The 20,175-nt window shown below is 41.5% G+C and overlaps 1 long non-coding RNA gene across 1 annotated transcript; it reads right to left on the reverse strand.

Moving 5' to 3' along the window:
* Window positions 1-1,337: 1,337 nt before the first annotated feature.
* Window positions 1,338-19,070, reverse strand: LOC122458874. Its single transcript, XR_006279175.1, has 3 exons — window positions 18,923-19,070; window positions 13,176-13,180; window positions 1,338-1,349 (listed from the first exon to the last, which is right to left on the reverse strand). It is a non-coding gene; the product is annotated as an uncharacterized LOC122458874 (long non-coding RNA).
* Window positions 19,071-20,175: the final 1,105 nt, after the last annotated feature.

Below are 20,175 nucleotides of genomic sequence, written 5' to 3' on the forward strand. Positions count from 1 at the left end.
CAGCTGGAGAACAAAGGGCTAGGAGAAGGGCCAAGTGACAATGTTTGCCAGGAACAAGGACAAAGGACTGAAGAGGAGCTGATGGGGTTGTTAAGTGCGGGCTGCTGGAAGCAGGAGATGCTTCTGGACTGGGACTACAGAGGGGTTGGAGGAGGGCTCTGGCTCTGGACCAACCCAAATGGACTTTGTAGTAACTTTCTATTCTCCATGTTAACTAAGGTCTTTCTAATCTATGCTGTGTTCCAGACATCTAATAAACCTTTCTACTTTTACAATGCTGACAGAGTCACTCCAGATTAAGGAAACTCAGGGGTGCATTGCTCCCTTTGGGTGTGTGAGTCTCCCTCTGGTGTCCAATCCAGGTGAGTCACTTCAGGAAGGTCACGGCATGAAGCAGGGGTGCTGAAGGCTTCGAGGTTCAGTCCCAGGAGCCAGTGAAGCCAGGGGCTTACTTACCCCAGTGAGAGCATGTGACCTTAAGAGGGCTGACAAACTGAAGGGGCCTGCCCAGGGACTGTTCTAGAGTCGTGCAAGAGCACTGGACCCATGCATCCGTGACACACAGCACCCCTGGAAAATACATTTAAGGTTTCTTCCTGACTCTGTAGGAACATTCCAGTTCTAGGCAGCCCATCCACACTCCATCATGCATTCAAACAGGAGCTTTCTCTTTGCTCCCAGTTTGAAAGGATTTCTCTCCTCTCCCCTCTAAACAGGTAAGCAGGGTCTGGTCACAGAAACTCCAGCATAGATTCCTGTGACTCCACTTGGCTGCTATGTATACTTTGTAAGGGCAAGTCTACACTTAAAACCCTGCAGCTCTGCTGCTGTAGTGCTTCAATGAAGCCGCTGCTATCTCCCATCGGCGTAGTTAATCCACTTCTGCAAGAGACAGTAGCTATGTCAACGGGAGAAGCCCTCCTGTTGACATAGCGTTGTCTACACCAGAGGTTAGGTCAGTATAACTACATCACTCAGGGGTGTGGATTTTTCACTCATCTGAGTGACGTAGTTATACCAAGGTAAGTTTGTAGTGTAGACCTGGCCTAAGCCTCCTTGCAGACACTTTCTTAGCAGGGTTACACGTCTTTTATTATTGCAGCACCATAATACAGTCACCGTACTTCACTTAGCTGAAACACGGTCAATAATATGCCCCCCCATGGGCTACTAAAACTGTGACTACTACTCTGTGGCCTTAGGACTACTCCTCTGAGGAAACTCAGACTAAGAAACTGGGGGGAAAGGGGGAAACTGGAACACATCTTATTTCTATGGTAGCAAATATTAGAGGGGTAGCCATGTTAGTCTGCAACCAAAAAACAAGGAGTCCAGTGGTACCTTAAACACTAACAGATTTATTTGGGCATAAGCTTTTGTGGGCAAAAAACCCACTTCTTTAGATGCATGGAGTCGGCATCTGAAGAAGTGGGTTTATTACCCACGAAAGCTTATGCCCAGATAAATCTATGGTAGCAAAGAAATTTCCAGGTGGGAACAGTGCTCCCTCATACCTCCTTAGCTAGAGGGCTAATAATTTGGCCTCATATACTATGCTGTAAGATGAGCTGTTCATGCATCCAAACTGGATACAGAAAGATGCTCCTTCCAAGTTTTGGTTAGATCCAGAATCAAAACAGTGAGGCAGGTTCCAGTCTGCATATTCCCTCTCCCACTTCCCCTCCCCTCCACCAAAAAGTAAGAGTTCAGTTTCAGTTTTCTAAAAAAATGAATGTAGGTTTGTGTTTGTAAGGTATATATTTATTTCCATAGCCCAAGCTGATGAAGTTCCTGGAAAATTATGGTGTTTTTTTTTAAGATGATAATAAAATTCCTCTGTCTATGTAGTCTATCTATCAATTTAAACTAGTGAAAACCTCTAATGTAGACCCATTTTAAACTGGGTTAAACTTTGCTTATATCAATTTAACTTAATTAGGAAAAGGTATAAACTGGTTTAAGTGTGTGCACATTAGGCATTTACACCGATTTAACTAGATGAATTTTAAATTGATTTTAGTTAAAACAATGCAACATTCTAGTATAGATGAAGCCATGTTATCGAGAGCAGCCTGAACCTTTACTGGGATCCCACTAAATACAATGATATATGTCAGGTTTATTTTGTGAAAGCCCATAGGCAACAATATTGCTCCAAATTGTGGTGTATTTCATAACTGTGAGATTCTGCTGTCTTCAACTGCTTGTACTCTTGCCTGTTTCACTGCTTTTCCAAGAACAATTGTAAAATATCCATTCACAACTAACTATTGAGCATTTTATTTGGTTTATTTCATTACTTTTTTTTTTAATGTGGAGGAATAGTCAGTTGCCAGCTGTCAGTAGGTACTCAGTTACAACTGGGATTCGTGCCAGAGAAATGCCAGTTAACTAATTAATTAAATCTGCACAGACTGTTTTTCTGAAAATGTTTACAGCCAAATATTCAACAATGTATGCTGCTGAACTGTTGGTGTTCTCTAATGTTCAGAGATCTATCTTCATGTCCTATCAAAAGATTGGAGTTCTGGAGAGCCACAAAATGCTCTTGAGCAGTGATTCTCAGGTTTGAATCTTTAGAAAATTAATGGTTAGTAGAGCTCTTTAAGCGTATCTAAAGAATGAAACTGTTTGAAAACCAAGCATTGGTGGCTGTGGTGCTGAGAAGGGAAATGGTCCATTAAGAATACAAAAATGTTGATCAACCATGGTAAATCCCAACCAGTGGTCCGTCTAGGGCTGGCCAACATCTGAGAGTAGACAGTTCCTAAAGGAAGCTGCAAAAATCTCTGTAGTATGCAAAGATGGAATAACCTGCCCCTAAAGGAAGCTTTTTCCTAAACCTCTTCAGTTACTGGTTGGTTTATACCCTGAAAAAAGTATCCTATATGGATCAGCCATATACATGTTGTATCCCTTTTTATGAATCCTGCCTCCATAACATGTTGTGGAATGATTTCCACAGGTTAGTTGTGCATTGTGTGCGGGGGGGGGAGGGGGAAGGGAGAGAGGGGGAGAAATATTTCCTTTGTGAGTTTTACATTTGTTGCATTTCGGTTTAATTGGATCTCCTCTTGTTCTTTTATTATAATAAAGGGTAAGCAAACTTCCTGCTTTACTTTCCCCATGTCATTCAATATTTTACATACCTTTCTCACATCTCTGTCTACTGATCTCCTATCTTCACTACACAGTCCATCTTTTCAATTTCTCTTCAAATGGATGTCTTTCCATGCATTTAAACATTTTCATCCTGTCCTCTGCCCTCTTTTTTAAATTTTTGCTGGTTTTGAAATTGAAACGCCAGAACTGAACACCATCTTCCAAGTGAGGGAGTACCAGGGATTTGTACTTAAAAAGTGCCCTGAAAGTTTTATAATGTCAATTCCATTCCTTACACCTCCTAACATTTTATCTGGTTTTTTTTGGCCCATTGTGCAGATATTTTCATAAAGCTATCCACAAAATTGCATTGGTCTTTTCCCTAAGTGGTTACAGTTAATTTTGAACCTAGCAATGTTAAAATTATTCCTTCCAGTTTGCATCAGCTTGCATTTGTCAACCATCTATTCATCTGCCAATCTTCTGACCAATTAGAACATCTCTTTACCATGTAGTCAACATAATGATCAAACTGAAGAACTGGCGCTCTAGAGGATCATGGCATGGTAGCAGAATGACTTGATAACCCTTTAGGAGGCCAAGATCATCGATGAATGGGCTATATATCAATTCTACATCTGCATGATGTGCTGAATTTAAGAAACTAAAGATCTTTATGTCAAGTGATCTAAGACTTGGGTCTCTCCATACTATAACCTCAGCATTACACTCTCCTGCTGCTGCAGCAGGTGAGCATTTCACAGCAACGCGACAAAGACACAAACCAGAAATAAAATACTCTTAGAAAGACATGAAAATATTTTGGGGATTTTTTGTTTACACAGGGTTAAATTGTCATGGTGCTCCATTGGCTGTACAGGGGACAAGGGGAATAAGGCCTCCCCCATCTTACCTGCTTAGCCTGGATTCTAGCTGTGGTAGAGGAACATCTACTCACCTGACACTACCTGCTGCAAGGGCCAGGCCATGGTTCAGCCCTCCTCATTCACTGGTCAGTCTTAACTATCTGAGCACACACAAAGTTGTGATGTAACTTATTCCTTCCCCACAGCAAAGAGGTGGAGGGGGTAATTGTGCCTCTGATTGATATTGCTGACTGCCCCATCAATGTGCATGGGCCTGACCTGAAGGACATTCCACCCCAGACGCTAAGGACATGTTAGCCAACATGGCCAGTCTTCCTGACACTGTCAGTAAGGGGGCCAATTAATGGTGGTCATTTTTGTGACATGTTTCTTTATCTATTAGAAATGGCACCAAGAGGGTCCAGTGATTTGATATTTAGTTGGCCGTATATTTTAATCATACTTTGCGATTGAAATAAGTTGAACATTATAAATACACGTATAAATGCCTTTTGCACTGGACATTTTCTCTAATTTGCATTCAGAAAGCATGATGATAGCAGACACTTTCTTAGCAGATACACAAAGAGAGAGCCAGAGAACACACACAAGCAGATGATGTTGTGTAATTTATGATCACAAAGAAGATGGCAAACTAACATTTTCAATTATCTGTATTACCCAGTAACAACATATGGGAACTATACACATGCACTCACCTGCCCTGCACAAAGCCTTTGTAATCAGGTATTGCACCAGTGAACTAACTCCCTGCGGATTGGAGGAATATAATCCACCACTCCTGATCCCCAAGCGGGCTGTGTGGCTGTAGCACAGCCTCTCTGTAGCTTCTGGTCCAGCCTATGAACTATAATAGTTACCACAGACCTGCCATGACCCCTGTGCAGAGCTTTGAGGGCACTGGTCCCACTTAAATCCCATTGAAGTCAATGGGAGTTGTATGTTAACAACAAAAATCAAAGGGCAGTTCTAACATTCATGCATTAAATTTTAAAATACTGAGCTAATTTTTTCTCAAACTTGGATGGTTTCTCAAATTTCAATGAGGTCTATGAAACAAACCAGGCTTTTTTGTTTCTAACATGAACAATCTCTTTATTTTTGTTCACATAAACTGTCTGGTTGGAACATATGAGACTAGAGTATTTTTTTCATGTTCATCTAACTCAAAAGCAGTTGAATTGGTTTTGCTCAGTTATTCCATAATAATTTTAACCTTCATTGTGAGACCAAACACTGACAACTTCAGACTAAAAGTCATTTGTTTGATAAAAGTATGAACACTTAACAGAGAGAAGTTAGTTAGAACTCAATCTATACTGAAGTGGTGGTGACCACCAGCTACTAGAACCATAAACACAGCTGATATAAATTGGTATAGCTACACTATTGAGGGTATGTCTACATTATGAAATTAGGTCGATTTTATAGAAGTCGATCTTTAGAAATCGATTTTATACAGTCAATTGTTTGTGTCCCCACTAAGCTCATTAAGTCGGCGGAGTGCGTTCTCAATACTGTGGCTAGCATCGACTCATGGAGTGGTGCACTGTGGGTAGCTATCCCACAGTTCCCGCAGTCTCTGCTGCCCATTGGAATTCTGGGTTAAGCTCCCAATGCCTGATGGGGCAAAAACATTGTTGCGGTGCTTTTGGGTACATGTCGTCCGTCTCCCTTCCCTCCCTCCCTCCCTCAATGAAAGCAACGGCAGACAATCATTTTGCGCTTTTTTCCTGGGTTACCTATGCAGACGCCATAGCATGGCAAGCATGGAGCCTGCTCAGCTCAGCACTGCTAGTGTGAGCATTGTAAACACCTAACGCATTATCCTGCAGTATGTGCAGAACCTGGCTAAGAGATACCAGTATGAGGACGATTGTGAGGAGGACATGGACACAGACCTTCCTGAAAGCACGGGCTGTGGCATTGGGACATCATGGTAGCAGTGCGGCTGGTTGATACAGTTGAATGCCGATTCTGGGCATGGCAAACAAGCACAGACTGGTGGGACTGCATAGTGTTGCAGGTATGGGGGTGATTCACAGTGGCTGCGAAACTTTCGCATGCATAAGGCCATTTTCATGGAATTGTGTGAGTTGCTTTCCCCTGCCCTGAAGCACAGAAATACTAAGATGAGAGCTGCCCTGACAGTTGAGAAGTGAGTGGCAATAGCCCTGTGGAAGCTTGTATCGTCTGACTGCTACCGGTCAGTTGGGAATCAATTTGGAGTGGACAAATCTACTGTGGGGACTGCTGTGATCCAAGTAGCCAACGCAATCATTGATGTTCTGTTATCCAGGGTAGTGACTCTGGGAAATGTGCAGGTCATACTGGATGGCTTTGCTGCAATATATGGCTTTGCTGCTGCCTAACTGTGGTGGGGCGATAGACGCAGTGGTGTGGCTAGGTGGAGCAAACAGCGGCAGCGGACATAAAAAAAGGTGCCACCTGCTTGTCCTCACTGGGCGGTGCTCCGGGTCCTCGGTGGCACTGAGGGCCCCTGCCACCGAAATGCCGCCAAGGACCCGGAGTGAGTGAAGGTCCCCACCGAGGCGGAGCGTGTGAAAACCCGTGCCACTGAGGAGCTGGAGCGCATGAAGACCCCTGCCACCGAAGACCTGGGGTGCTGCCAGGTGAGTAAAAATTTAAAAAGGTACCTATAAATTAAAAAGGTGCCACTTGTGCTCAGAGGGGGAGTGGCCGCTCCCGCCCCCCCCGGCTACGCTACTGGATAGATGGAACGCATATCCTTATCTTGGCACCTGACCACCTTTCCCAACAGTACATAAACTAGAAGGGGTACTTCTCAATGGTGCTGCAAGCCCTGGTGGACCACAAGGGACGTTTCACCGACATCAGTGTGGGATGGCTGGGAAAGGTGCATGACGCTCGCATCTTTAGGAACTCCGGGTAGTTCAAGCATCTGCAAGAAGGGACTTACTTCCCAGATCAGAAGATTACCACTGGAGATGTTGAAATGCCAATAGTTATCTTGAGGACCCAGCCTACCCCTGGCTCCCATGGTTCATGAAGCTGTACACGGGCAGCCTGGACAGTAGTAAGGAGCAGTTCAACTATAGGCTGAGCAAGTGCAGAATGGTGGTAGAATGTGCATTTGGACATTTAAAAGCTCGCTGGCACTGTTTGCTGAGTAGGTTAGACCTCAGTGCAACCAACATTTCCATTGTTATTGCTGCTTGCTGTGTGCTCAATAATATCTGTGAGAGTAGGGGGGAGATATTTATGGCGGGGTGGGAGGTTGAGGCAAATTGCCTGGTGGCCGATTTTGAGCAGCCAGACACCTGGGCGATTAGAAGAGCACAGGTAGGCACACTGCACATCAGAGAGGCTTTGAAAACCAGTTTCATGACTGGCCAGGCTACGGTGTGACAGTTGTGTGTGTTTCTCCTTGCTGCAAACCCACCCCCTTTGTTGACTTTAATTCCCTGTAAGCCAACCATCCTCCCCACTTTGATCACAGCTGGCAAAGGAAATAAAATAACTGTTGTTTTGAAACCATTCATTCTTTCTTTATAAATTAAAAAAAAGTGAGATAACTGACAAGGTAGCCTGGGTGGGGTGGTGAAGGAGGGAAGGACAAGGCCACATTGCTTATTGTAGCCCTACTACAAATCAAAACTGTTTGAATGACATCCTTCTGTTGCGTGGGCCATTCTCTGGAGTGGAGTGGCTGGATGCCCAGAGTCTCCCCACCCATGTTTTTGGGTGTCTGGATGAGGAGGATATGGAACTTGGGAAGGAGGGCAGGTGGCTTTACAATGGATGCAGCAGGGGTCTGTGCTCTTGTTGGTTTTCCTGCAGCTCCACCAGACGTCTCATCATGTCCGTTTGCTCCCCCATTAGCCTCAGCATCGCCTCCTGCCTCTGCTCATCACGCTCACCTAATGCTTTCCTGGCCTCTGCCACGGAATGCCTCCATGCATTAAGCTGTGCCCTATCAGTGCGGAAGGACTGCATGAGCTCGGAAAACATGTCATCACGAGTGCATTTTTTTCGCCTTCTAATCTGGGATAACCTCAGGGACAGAGATGATAAGGGGAGCATAGCAACATTTGCACCTGTGGGGGGATAAAAAGGGAGAGTAAAATATAAGATGATACATTTCGGAGAACAAAAGGGAGACTCTTTCACAGTGAATCAAGCAATTCACAGCAGATGGCTTTAGGTACAAGGTCGCATTTTCCTTTTATATCGAGCGCCTGCCGGTATGGTGACACATCACACCTGGCTGGGCAACAGAATTCTGTTTCCAGGCAGCCACGGTAAGCCGAAGGGTACGTGGGATTGGCTTCTTACGCTTTCATAACATGTGGGAATGGTTTCAAACTCCTTTCCCATAGCAAGCAATGCCATTTGGGTTTCACATTAGAAGGATGGGCTGCGGTTTTCTGGTGGATGTGCAGCACGCACCTCCCCCCACGCCACTGCCTGGTTATTCTCTGGGATGATCCCTTCACCCCTCCCCCTGCCATGTGGCTATTCTCCGGGATGATCTCTTTTAGCCACGTGCAAACAGCCCAGCATGAACGGGGTCCTTTTACTGTTCCCTTACAAAAATTCCCCTATTTCAACCAGGTGACCATGAAGGATATCACTCTCCTGAGGCTAACACAGAAAGATATAGACCAAATGTTGCTTGAATGTGACCAAAACCCAAGACCATTCACTGCCTTGCTTTGTGCTGCAGTGACTCCACACTACTTGCTACTGGCTTGGCGTAAAGTGTCATACCTTGGAGGATGAAATAAGGCAGCCCTCCCCAGAAACCTTCTGCAAAGGAAAGCTTCATGGAGAATCCCTGGAGGATTCCCGCTCCATCCCCAGACACATTAACAGACTTTTCCAGTAGCTGTATTGGTTGCGAATGCATCCCAACTCTTCAGGGCAAATCAGACATTAATCCATATTGCTTTTAAACCCTGTACTGTAGATACAAATGTGCACTCAGCAGAGGTGCCTTCTCTGGCTTCAGGGTTGGGGATCTCACCATGGGAGGGTATTGGTTCAGGGTGATGAAAAGGTCCTGGGCTGCTGGGGAGAATGGATGCACTGGATTCACCGCTTGCCTGCTGCTTCTCCTCCTCCTCCTCTTCCTCATCCACAAAATCCTCCTCCCTGTTGCGTGAGACTCTCCCCTTGCAGGTGTCCATGGACAGTGGTGGGGTAATGGTAGGGTCCCCCTAGAATGCCATGCAGTTGATCATAGAAGCGGCACGTATGGGGCTCTGATCCTGAGCGACCGTTTGTCTCCTTTGTCTTTTGGTAGGCTTGCCTGAACTCCTTAACTTTCACGTAGCACTGCTGTGTGTCCCTGTTGTAACCTCTCTCCACCATGCCCTGTGCGATTTTGGCATATATATTAGCATTTCTTCTTTTTGATCAGAGTTCGGCCTGCACAGATTCTTCTCCCCATACAGAAATCAGATCCAGTGTCTCCCTTTCGGTCCATGCTGGAGCTCATTTGCAATTCTGGGGGGACTGCATAGTCACCTGTGTTGCTGAGCTCATCATGCTGACCAAACAGGAAATGAAATTCAAAATTTCCTGGGGCTTTTCCTGTATACCTGGCTAGTGCATCGGAGTTGAAAGTGCTGTCCAGAGCGGTCACATTGGAGCACTCTGGGATAGCTCCCAGAGGCCAGTACCATCAAATTGCATCTGCATCTACCTCAAATTCGATCCAGCAAGGTCGATTTTAGCGCTATGCCCCGCGCCAGGGAGGAGTACAGAAGTTGATTTTAAGAGCCCGTTAGGTTGACGGAATGGGGTAGGTTGTGTAGACACATTATTCTGCACAGAGTATATGTAAAAAGAAAAGGAGTACTTGTGGCACCTTAGAGACTAACAAATTTATTAGAGCATAAGCTTTCGTGAGCTACATCCGATGAAGTGAGCTGTAGCTCACGAAAGCTTATGCTCTAATAAATTTGTTAGTCTCTAAGGTGCCACAAGTACTCCTTTTCTTTTTGCGAATACAGACTAACACGGCTGCTACTCTGAAACCTGAGAGTATGTGTAGAACACATGATTTATTGTTATCCTTTTTCAAACAATCCTCCGACTAATTTTCAATCTGTGACATTACCAATTTTAATTAATTTTTATATAAGATTTTGTAAGGCATTGAATCACATGCTTTACTAGAGTCCAGATAGATCATATATGTTAAATCCTTTTAATAGGCTACGGTGCTGATCCTGCTGCTAATAGCAGACTGCTGTACACATGATGAGTCCCATTGAAGTCAATGGGGAAATGCATAGGTGCAGCAGTCCTTGTGGGTGCTATTAGCTGCAGGTCTAGGATTCTAGGGCTTAGGTTTATTTTTTTTTAAAAAAAGTCAGTTTTGGCTGGCACAAATTGTTCTTTAATATGTATTATTTATTTATATTACTGCAGTGCCCTGAAGTCCGACCTATGGACCAGGACCCTGTTGTGATAGGCACTGTACAAACACAGAACAGAGAGCCAGTCCTTACTTCAATGAGCTTACAAAGTAACCCATATTGTAACTCATTTTTACAAACCCATATATACTCATGGTCTTCCATATGTTTACAAAAATGTCCTTTTTTAACACTGGTTATGTTTTACCAGAGACTGATGGACTTATCAGATGTTTCGATGATTGCAAAGATTGGTCTAGCCTGCTGCACCTTCATCTCTCTTTCCTCCTCTCCCCCAAAGTCTGGTGCCATATTTGCTTTTTTTCTACTGTGTTGATTCCTCCCTAGTTCTCCATGGCTTCTTAAAAGTAAATGCAACTAGTTCACTAAGTCAACCTAAGTCTCTTAAGATCAAGTAATGCATATCATCCAAGCCTTATAATACATATAAATGCATTTTTCCTACTATTCCCTCTTGCTTGCTTTTTAGCAAAAACAATTAACCATAACCCTTCATGAAAAAAGAATAACATCAGGAAAGTTGTACAGTAATTCCTCACTTAAAGTCGTCCTGGTTATCGTTGTTTTGGTGTTACGTTAGGATCAATTAGGGAATATGCTCGTTTAAAGTTGCACAATGCTCCCTTATAATGTTGTTTAGCAGCCGCCTGCTTTGTCCACTGCTTGCAGGAAGAGCAGCCCATTGCAGCTAGTTGGTGGGGGCTTGGAACCTGGGTGGACCGGCAGCCCCCTATCAGCTCCCCGCTCCCCTAAGTTCCCTGTGCAGCAGCCACCCAGCAGGCTATCAATTGCTGGGCAGTTCAGCTGTTTCTCCCCCCACTGCCCTGTGCTGCTCCTGCCCTCTGCCTTGGAGCTGCTCCTGGGAGCCTCCTGCTTGGTGTGGGGGGAGGGAGGATGGGGGGGCTAATGTCAGGGTGTCCCCCTGCTCCTGCACCCTGCTTACTCCATCTCCATAGAGCAGGGGGGATGCACGACAGGGCTCAGGATGAAGGGAGCTTCCTGGCAGCAGCTGCTGGGGTCTCAGCTTGCTGATTAACTTAACAAGGTAGTGTACTTAAGAGTGGAGTCAGCATACTTAAAGGGCAAATGCGCATCTCTCTCTCTCACAGGCAAGATGTGTGTCTCTGTCTCTGTCTGCCATACTGTCTCCCATCCCTCCATTCCTGCTGCCTTGTAGAGTGTGAGGCTACATTAACAACAATGAGTTAACCCTTGAGGGCTCAGCCAATTGCTAGTTCATCATTTAGCAGTAAGGCATTCCCTGGAAAATATCCCACCCTCTGACTCCACCACCTCAACCAAGCTTCACAATCATCATTGCTGTGTACAGTATTAAATTGTTTAAAACTTATATTCTGTGTGTGTGTGTGTGTGTATATATATATATATATATATATATATAAAATCTTTTGTCCGGCAAAAAAAAAATATTCCTGGAACCTAACTCCTCCCCCTCATTTACATTAATTCTTATGGGGAAATTGGATTCACTTAACATCGTTTTGCTTAAAGTCGCATTTTTCAGGAACATAACTACAACGTTAAGTGAGGAGTTACTGTATTTGACAGAAAATGATAGAATACTTGTGAATTTACAGTTTCGTACAAGAGCTTCTATCAGCCAATCTTCCACTTAAATTATTAAAAACATAACTGTCTATGATATGGTGGAGTGGAGGCAGGCACAATCAAGTCTTTGCGTTTTATTATGTTTAAGGCTGTAAGAAAAAGTGTGGACCATGCGTTTCTGTGGAAACTGCAACTTGTTATAGTTGCCACAAAATAGAATGGCATTGTGACCCCGTGGGCCAGGTCTAAGTGCTACTCCCTCACAGGGTCACAATGACACTCAAATTTGGCCCCTCACCAAAACAGCAACTTTGACAAACTATGGCCACAACTTTTGAAACAAAAAATTACGACTTTCTTAACAGCCTTAAGAAAAGGAGTACTTGTGGCACCTTAGAGACTAACAAATTTAAATTTAAATAAGGTGCCACAAGTACTCCTTTTCTTTTTGCAAATACAGACTAACACGGCTGCTACTCTGAAACTTAACAGCCTTAGTTATGTTGTTTTCCCAATTCATGATCCAGCCCAAAGTGAGCTTTGACAGGCTCCCAGCACAGAGTATGACTGCAGACTATTAGATGTAGCCTATAGTGCAAGGGTAGGCAACCTATGGCATGTGTGCCAAAGGTGGCACACAAGCTGATTTTCACACTGCCCGAGTCCTGGCCACTGGTCGGGGGGGCTCTGCATTTTAATTTAATTTAATTTTAAATGAAATTTCTTAAACATTTAAAAAACCTTATTTATTTTACATACAACAATAGTTTAGTTATATATTATAGACTTATAGAAAGAGACCTTCTAAAAATGTTAAAATGTATTACTGGCATGTGAAACCTTAAATTAGAGTGAATAAATGAAGCACACCACTTCTTAAAGGTTGCTGACCCCTGCTATAGTGCATTGAATCTTCTTTTTTTTTTTTTCCCCCTTAAGACTGAAAAAAGACCAGTCAAAGTTAGCAGTGGGGTGGAATATAGAAAGGTTAGTTAAACTAACAGTAATAATTTCTGATAACCCACTACCATCGGACCAGCCAAAAGAAAGACTTTCTCAGCTTGTATATAAATCTCTGAAAACAGTATATTAAAAAGCTTAGCATGATTTCTTTTACTAGCAATAGCAAAGCAAATTATCATCACATGTCATGCATTTTGTGTCACAAACAGCAACCAACATTCATGACATCATCTGCCTCCATTTCTTTGAAAATTTAGACAACAGAATGAGATCTTAGATTGCAACAAATGTGCATGATGGGAAATATAAGCAAATTACTAAGCCGTAGTCGCTCTCTGTTCCCTTATTAAAATATTGTTTCAGTTGATAGACAACTGAGAGAGCTGTTTTTTAAGTGACTTAATAACAAAATTACTGGATATCCGATGTTGCAGAAACAATTTTTATTTTTTTTTGGAGGGGCTTTTTTTCCCCCATTGCTCCTGGCTATAATTTTGAAAAATTGTTGTTTGAGAAAATGCAGCAGATGGCAGTAATGTACAAAGAAAACGCAAACTGTTGCTTATCTCAGGATTACTGCAAGCATATAGACTTTATCACTCCTCACACAGAGCTGGTGAAGTCTCCATTTTATTGTCTAGATTTTGATCTGTTTCAGAGTATTGTCAGCAAGTGTCTTAAGCTGAGAAACAGAGAGATTCAAAACCACATGCCTCTACCTAGCCCAAAAGAACATATTTTAGATGCTATCACAATTTCTTATTTTTAAAGAAATAGCTACTTATTGTTAAGACACACCTATTCAGAATAAGAATGTCATTTTGATTTAATTTTAGGCACTTCACACAATACATGCTTCAGAGATAAGGGATTCAGTGAAACATTTCCAATTTCAGTTTTTTGACAGTTCAGTTGTATCATGGATTCATAGATACTATAAAAAGAAAAGGAGTACTTGTGGCACCTTAGAGACTAACACATTTATTAGAGCATAAGTTTTCGTGAGCTACAGCTCACTTCTCACGAAAGCTTATGCTCTAATAAATGTGTTAGTCTCTAAGGTGCCACAAGTACTCCTTTTCTTTTTGCGAATACAGACTAACACAGCTGCTACTCTGAAACCTGTCATAGATACTATAGCAACAGTTATTAGAAACAGTTAAAAAAATGCCTGGCCCACTTTCTGTCCTTATACTTTTCATAGCAAACATATAACTAAGGCCTTATCTACACCGGAATTTGAGCCATTGTTGTAGCTCTACCAATGCAAACCTCTAGTGTACACATGATCTCTACCTCTGCAGATCATACTGAACTGGTCTGAACCATGTTTACACTAGGGATTTCTACAGGTTCAGCTGTATTGGTATCTGGAATCCCACTGGAGACAAAGCCACAATTGTCAAATGCAAGGGTACAAACATCATGAGTCAGGCCCCCCAAAATCATGAGATTTCAAAAAATAAAACAATGTGGGTTCTTTTTTTTGTGCCTTCTGGTTTTTAAGCCTTTTGGGTCCATGTTTTAATTATTTTTCTTTGCAATAAAGAGGGCTAGAAACTGAGATTCTCCTGTGATTACATCTCAAAATACTTTCTTGTATTATTCTGGCTAAGGAATAGAGAACTAGAAAAGTTGGGCCTCTCTTCAGTTTTTCTTGAGACTCCAGCTGTAAGAATTTCTTTGGGCTGCTGTATTTGTCAAGAATACCATCAATGAGCCAGTATTTGATAAAGTTAATTAACTACACAGGACTGAAGACAATACTAGATCATTTCTATCTCTAACAGTAATTTCTTCAAGCATCTTTGAGTTATATTAAAAGAGATGATAGCATTTTCCATCTACCCATCACCCACTCCAAAACTATCTAAATAGGCTGACATTCACTTATAAATGGGAAAGGGTAAAATTTATTTTTTAAATTACATCTACATTTTTCATAGAATCACTGTGCAAATCAGTCCCATTCCAAACAAACAAATCACTTGTCCTTGTGGTATAAATAATACAAAAGACTAGCCAACATCAGTGGTGGCTGGACTGTGCAAATGGACAGACACTAGTCTCTACCATAGCTAAGATTTCTCAATGAAGAGGCCGCAACTAGCAGACTAACAAGATGATTAGGTGAACTATTAAGGGGAAGATCTTCATTAAAGTGGAACTGAAGCTGTATGTATGAATCAGTAACTTAAAGTCAGATAATTTTGCAATATATATACCAATTTAGCAAGAATGTTGTAATGTTTGCCCCAGGGTGCAGCAGTTGCCATTAATACCTTGTAAATGAGCCAGAGCTTAACATATCTGCTTCAACACATCCCAGTGAAAACAATGCTTGAGTATTTTCTTCTGTCTGTTGAGCATTAGCTCAGATTCAACCTTTTCCTTTTAATAATGGAAAGGGTTGGTTTGTTTTAAATGACACCCATGTTTCACATATTGATTTCACAGAAAGAAAAGGAGTACTTGTGGCACTTCAAGTGAGCTGTAACTCACGAAAGCTTATGCTCTAATAAATGTGTTAGTCTCTAAGGTGCCACAAGTACTCCTTTTCTTTTTGCGAATACAGACTAACACAGCTGCTACTCTGAAACCTGTCATATTGATTTCACTCACACAGAAAGAAAGAAAGGAAACTCTTAAAATAAAATAGTTAGTCGAGGGCAGCAGTGGGAGGGAGATCAAGACACGTTGATAACCCACTACTAGCGGACCAACCATATTCCTGGCTGATTTAATCTCTATATATGACACTCATTTTGCTGACATTTTATGGTTAGGGGATACTTTGCAATGCTATTCCCACTCATGAGAGAAAACTCAACTGTGGTTTCCAGCCGTAATGTAATGGAAAAAAAGGGCACACTACTGACTCTAAAATTATATTAGTTGAAATGATATAAAGTACCTAGCATATTTTGAGCTTTATTTATCTACTAGTGCATTATGGGCAATGAATATTTAAAAATGAAAGCAAAACCAGCTAAAAGTTTCACAACAATGAAGACTTTGGACGGTAGCTGTTCAGTCGTTCTAAGGGTGAGGTTATGCCAGAGAGACTATTATATGAGCCATACCAATTAAGAGATGATAACAAAGATGAAATACTCCAGCTTAATTTTCTTTAAATATAAGTGAGTATATTATATTTTGAATATGAAACTACAAAAACGTTACTCCCCCGCATTTTTGCCTAAGCCTTTAAGAACATAGAGGGTGATCTCTTATTGCATGCAGACTTCTAAAAAGCATAAAGCATAAGATGCAACAGCATGTGTTAAGAAAAGATCTTCATCCTTATTATTGTATATCATGGCTTTTTATTTTTAAGTTAGAGCTGTAACATTATTTTAATGTCTTTTTATGATCTATTGCCTACTTTTTTACAAATAATTTATTACACAATGTTTTCTAAAAAGCCAAACACATTAGAGAGAGGTTTAAACCAAAACCTAGGTTCCAAATATTCCCAACTTTTTAATATTTGAAATTCAGATCTGTATCTCTAGTTGGCAACTTAAGCCCGTCTCTAAATATGGTAAAATAGAGATGGTCTGACCCAAGTAAGTTTCATGCTGAAGCCAGCTCTTTGGGTCAAGCTTTTGTGTGGGGAATAAGACATAACTCAATTTCCCCCATCATTGCAGGTGTGACACTGCAAGAGGAGTGATTAAAAAGAAATGATGAATCAGGTAATGGAAGAAAATTAGGAAAGGAGACGCATAGGAAAAGTAGTAAAAGGGTAAGATAACAGATGAAGGGAGGAGAGTGTAGAAAAGTCATGAGGGATACAAATGCAGAAAAGGAAGAAAAGGTAACAGCTTTATTAATGGTGACCTTAGCTTTGGTACTGTATATTTCTAGTTACACAACTTTCAAATAGATTTATAAAATCATTTTTGATAGGGAATGGGGAAAAGTTACCAAAAATGTAACTTTGGGATGTTCACTGGATTTCAATGCAATAAAGTCATTAGTTTGATTTGTGGAGTCAAAGAGTATACATACAGTATTGATACATCATACATTAAGTATAGTTACGCTATGTTAGTATACTAATGTAATATACAGAGCCTACTTGAAATGACAGTACACTATATAAGTACATTAATTAGTATTGAAAGTCAAGACTGAGCTTCAGTAGATCAGGATGGAACCTTAATACTTCTCAGGACGGAGAACACAGTCATTTAAAAGCTTGGGCCCTTTTACTTTTGACAGTTGAGTTTCTATATAGATATTAATTGCAGCTCCGTAATTAATTTCCATGAAATCAACAGGAACTAGGGGTACACAGGATTTGGGATTTTTTATGTAGAGGCCACCAGAGACTTGGGTGAGCATGGGTTCTTTTAGTCTTCTGTTCCCCTGAACTTATGCCAGGTGTACTCTCTTAACCCCCTTAGGACAATGACTCTGGTTTTCCTCAGGGCAAAATAGGGTTTGCAAGGCTTTCCCTTACTTTGGGATTTTGGATGGCCTTTATACAATTCCTTCCTCCATAGCAACTGCATATGTACTTTGTGGTGTCCAAGAGGGCAAAAAAGAAAAGGAGTACTTGTGGCACCTTAGAAACTAACAAATTTATTTGAGCATAAGCTTTCGTGAGCTACAGCTCACTTCATCGGATGAATGCATCTGATGAAGTGAGCTGTAGCTCACGAAAGCTTATGCTCAAATAAATTTGTTAGTCTCTAAGGTGCCACAAATACTCCTTTTCTTTTTTGCAAATACAGACTAACACGGCTGCTACTCTGAAACAAGAGGGCAAACAATCTCCTATACAAATTACAATGGTACTCTACCCACCACCACCAGGAGAAGCTACAAGCTACACCCCAAATTTCTCTCCATTCAAACTCTGTAAAGCATTTCTGTTCACCTCTGAAGCTACCCAGTCACCAGCTAGCAATGCAATCTGTGATCTGACAATGAAGCTGGAGTCTTTCTGCCTCAGACATCATCACTAGTAATAAACATTCTGCAATTAGAATTTAGCTGACAATTCTGTTGATGATTCACAAGCCTGAATAGAAATTAACTGAGCTGGTTCTGCAGTGCCAACAGGAGTAAGAATTTGTTTTAGTCAGCAAAGCAAGTGGGTGAGAGTCAGAGATAGAGCAGATGTGTTATGTAGGAAGGTAACATTTTTATAAACACACGTAAAATAGTATCTATTTATAAAATAAAAATGTCATTAATAATACAACTATTTTAAATTTAGGTGTTTTGTGACATTATGATTTTTCAAAACAAAATCTCTTGTCTTCAAATCAGTGCATTTACCTAACATTTTTGCCTGTTTTATGGGAATTCAGAATATAAAATAACAATGACATAAATTTAAGCCAGTATTTTGACCCCAGCAATGTTTTATGTTTATTTGTCCTTGTTGTATTATTCCTATTTCATAACCTTCATTGACTTCCTGTACTCATTTAAAACACTACATAATCCAGAGGGAATACCCTGTAAAACACCACTCTACCTTCCTGTAGACAACAATAGCAGGAAAAACCGATGCAGCCCAACCAACTAATATGAAATGAGTGATTTTTCTGAAGTTTAATTATTCTGATTTTGATCAGAAGAAATGACTGAAATTAGATATTTGCTGCCTGCAATAAGAAAAATTGAGGAACCGATAAGTGAAGTATAGATACCTATGCACATTGGTTTTTTACTTTGGTCTCTGTGGGACAGATGTATGGTGTTAGAGAGCTTATTCCTTCACTCTCCCACTTCCCTGGTCCTTCTCACATGAACAGAGAGCAACAATACCCGAAGTCCAAAGGTGCAAACAATTCAATGTTTATTGGGGTGAACTTCCAGCAAGCTTTTTCCTTTTTCCTTACTTTTGAATCCCAACTTACTTCCTGTTTGCCCCTAATTTACATAGTATACTTTATCTTATTAAAATGATTAATTCTTAGCTATACCTTAACCGTACTGAAACCATATCTTAACTATACTGAAATTTAACTAGCAAATCCTAACATATTGTAACATGATTAGCTAACCAATTATATCCCACCACCTTAATTAGTTTACACCCAGCAAAATTAATTATACAGCAGACAGAAACAATCACAGAACCAGACAGAGACCATGCTAATAAACAATAGCAGGGTGGGAAGTATAATGACAAAACAATACAGAAGTGAGGATTTCACAACTACATCTATGAAGACATAAGGGTTTCCCAACTGTGTCTATTGATAAATGAGTTCTTACCAGACAGAAAACTATCAACCTAAATTTCCTTTTACATCTTCTAGGCTCTTCCCTTTCTCTGGAGGTGATAGATCGGATCACCTACCTAACAGCCCCAGATTGACTAGTTTGGAATGTGAGGATGTGACCGGTCACTTCCCAGTTTAGGCCTAAGCCTAAGGCAAAGGCATTGGCCTAAGAACAGGGCCTCAGACTGTCACAATGAGAGAAGGCCCTTACACAGATTTTTTCTTGTATACCTCTATTACTAGCTAAATGATAAACATATACCTACATTCTTAGAGTATAGGCCTTTACAGAAGGCCTGAATATCTATATCCTAACACTTCACCCCTTTTTTATCTTTTTTTTTCCTTTTGGGATCCTCTTGCCCATGTATCCCTGGAAAAGCATAGGACATATGGCGACACACTTTCTGATAAGGCCAGGCATCAAGGTGGAAGGTGTCGATGCTCCATTTTTCCCACTGCCCCTTGTGTAGTACCATGCCCTGCACCTACTCTCGTACGGGCAAACTACACCTATTCCAGTTAGTGTTCCAGACTTCCCAGTATAGTGGGCCCGAGAAGGTTGGGTCCGGGTTGTCTAGTACACTGGGTGGGCTTACTACATTACTTATAGGTTATAGTTAGTGGCTGTTCTCTAGGGGGTTTTGCCCCCCTTGATCGTTTCCATATGCAATGTAACACACATATAGTTAACAATACACCAGCTGCTATGATAATCCACAGCAACACCGAGAGTCCTGACCACTGCAGTATGGTCCAACATCCTGGCCACCACCAAAAACACTGCTTCTCCTCCTTTGATAAGGTTAACATTTTGTCAGCGCCATTCTGTAGTGTGTATTGTAAGTGTGTCCAACTATTGGCGCTTCCAGCACGTTGCTCTTGTAATCTTTTTGTACTTTTGTCCATATTGTGTGTCCATTGAATATCCACAGTGAAATTTGGTATTGTCCAAACCAATTCAACTACTTGGTACGG

Source organism: Dermochelys coriacea, chromosome 2 (genome assembly GCF_009764565.3).
Source record: "Dermochelys coriacea isolate rDerCor1 chromosome 2, rDerCor1.pri.v4, whole genome shotgun sequence".
Taxonomy (NCBI): domain Eukaryota; kingdom Metazoa; phylum Chordata; order Testudines; family Dermochelyidae; genus Dermochelys; species Dermochelys coriacea.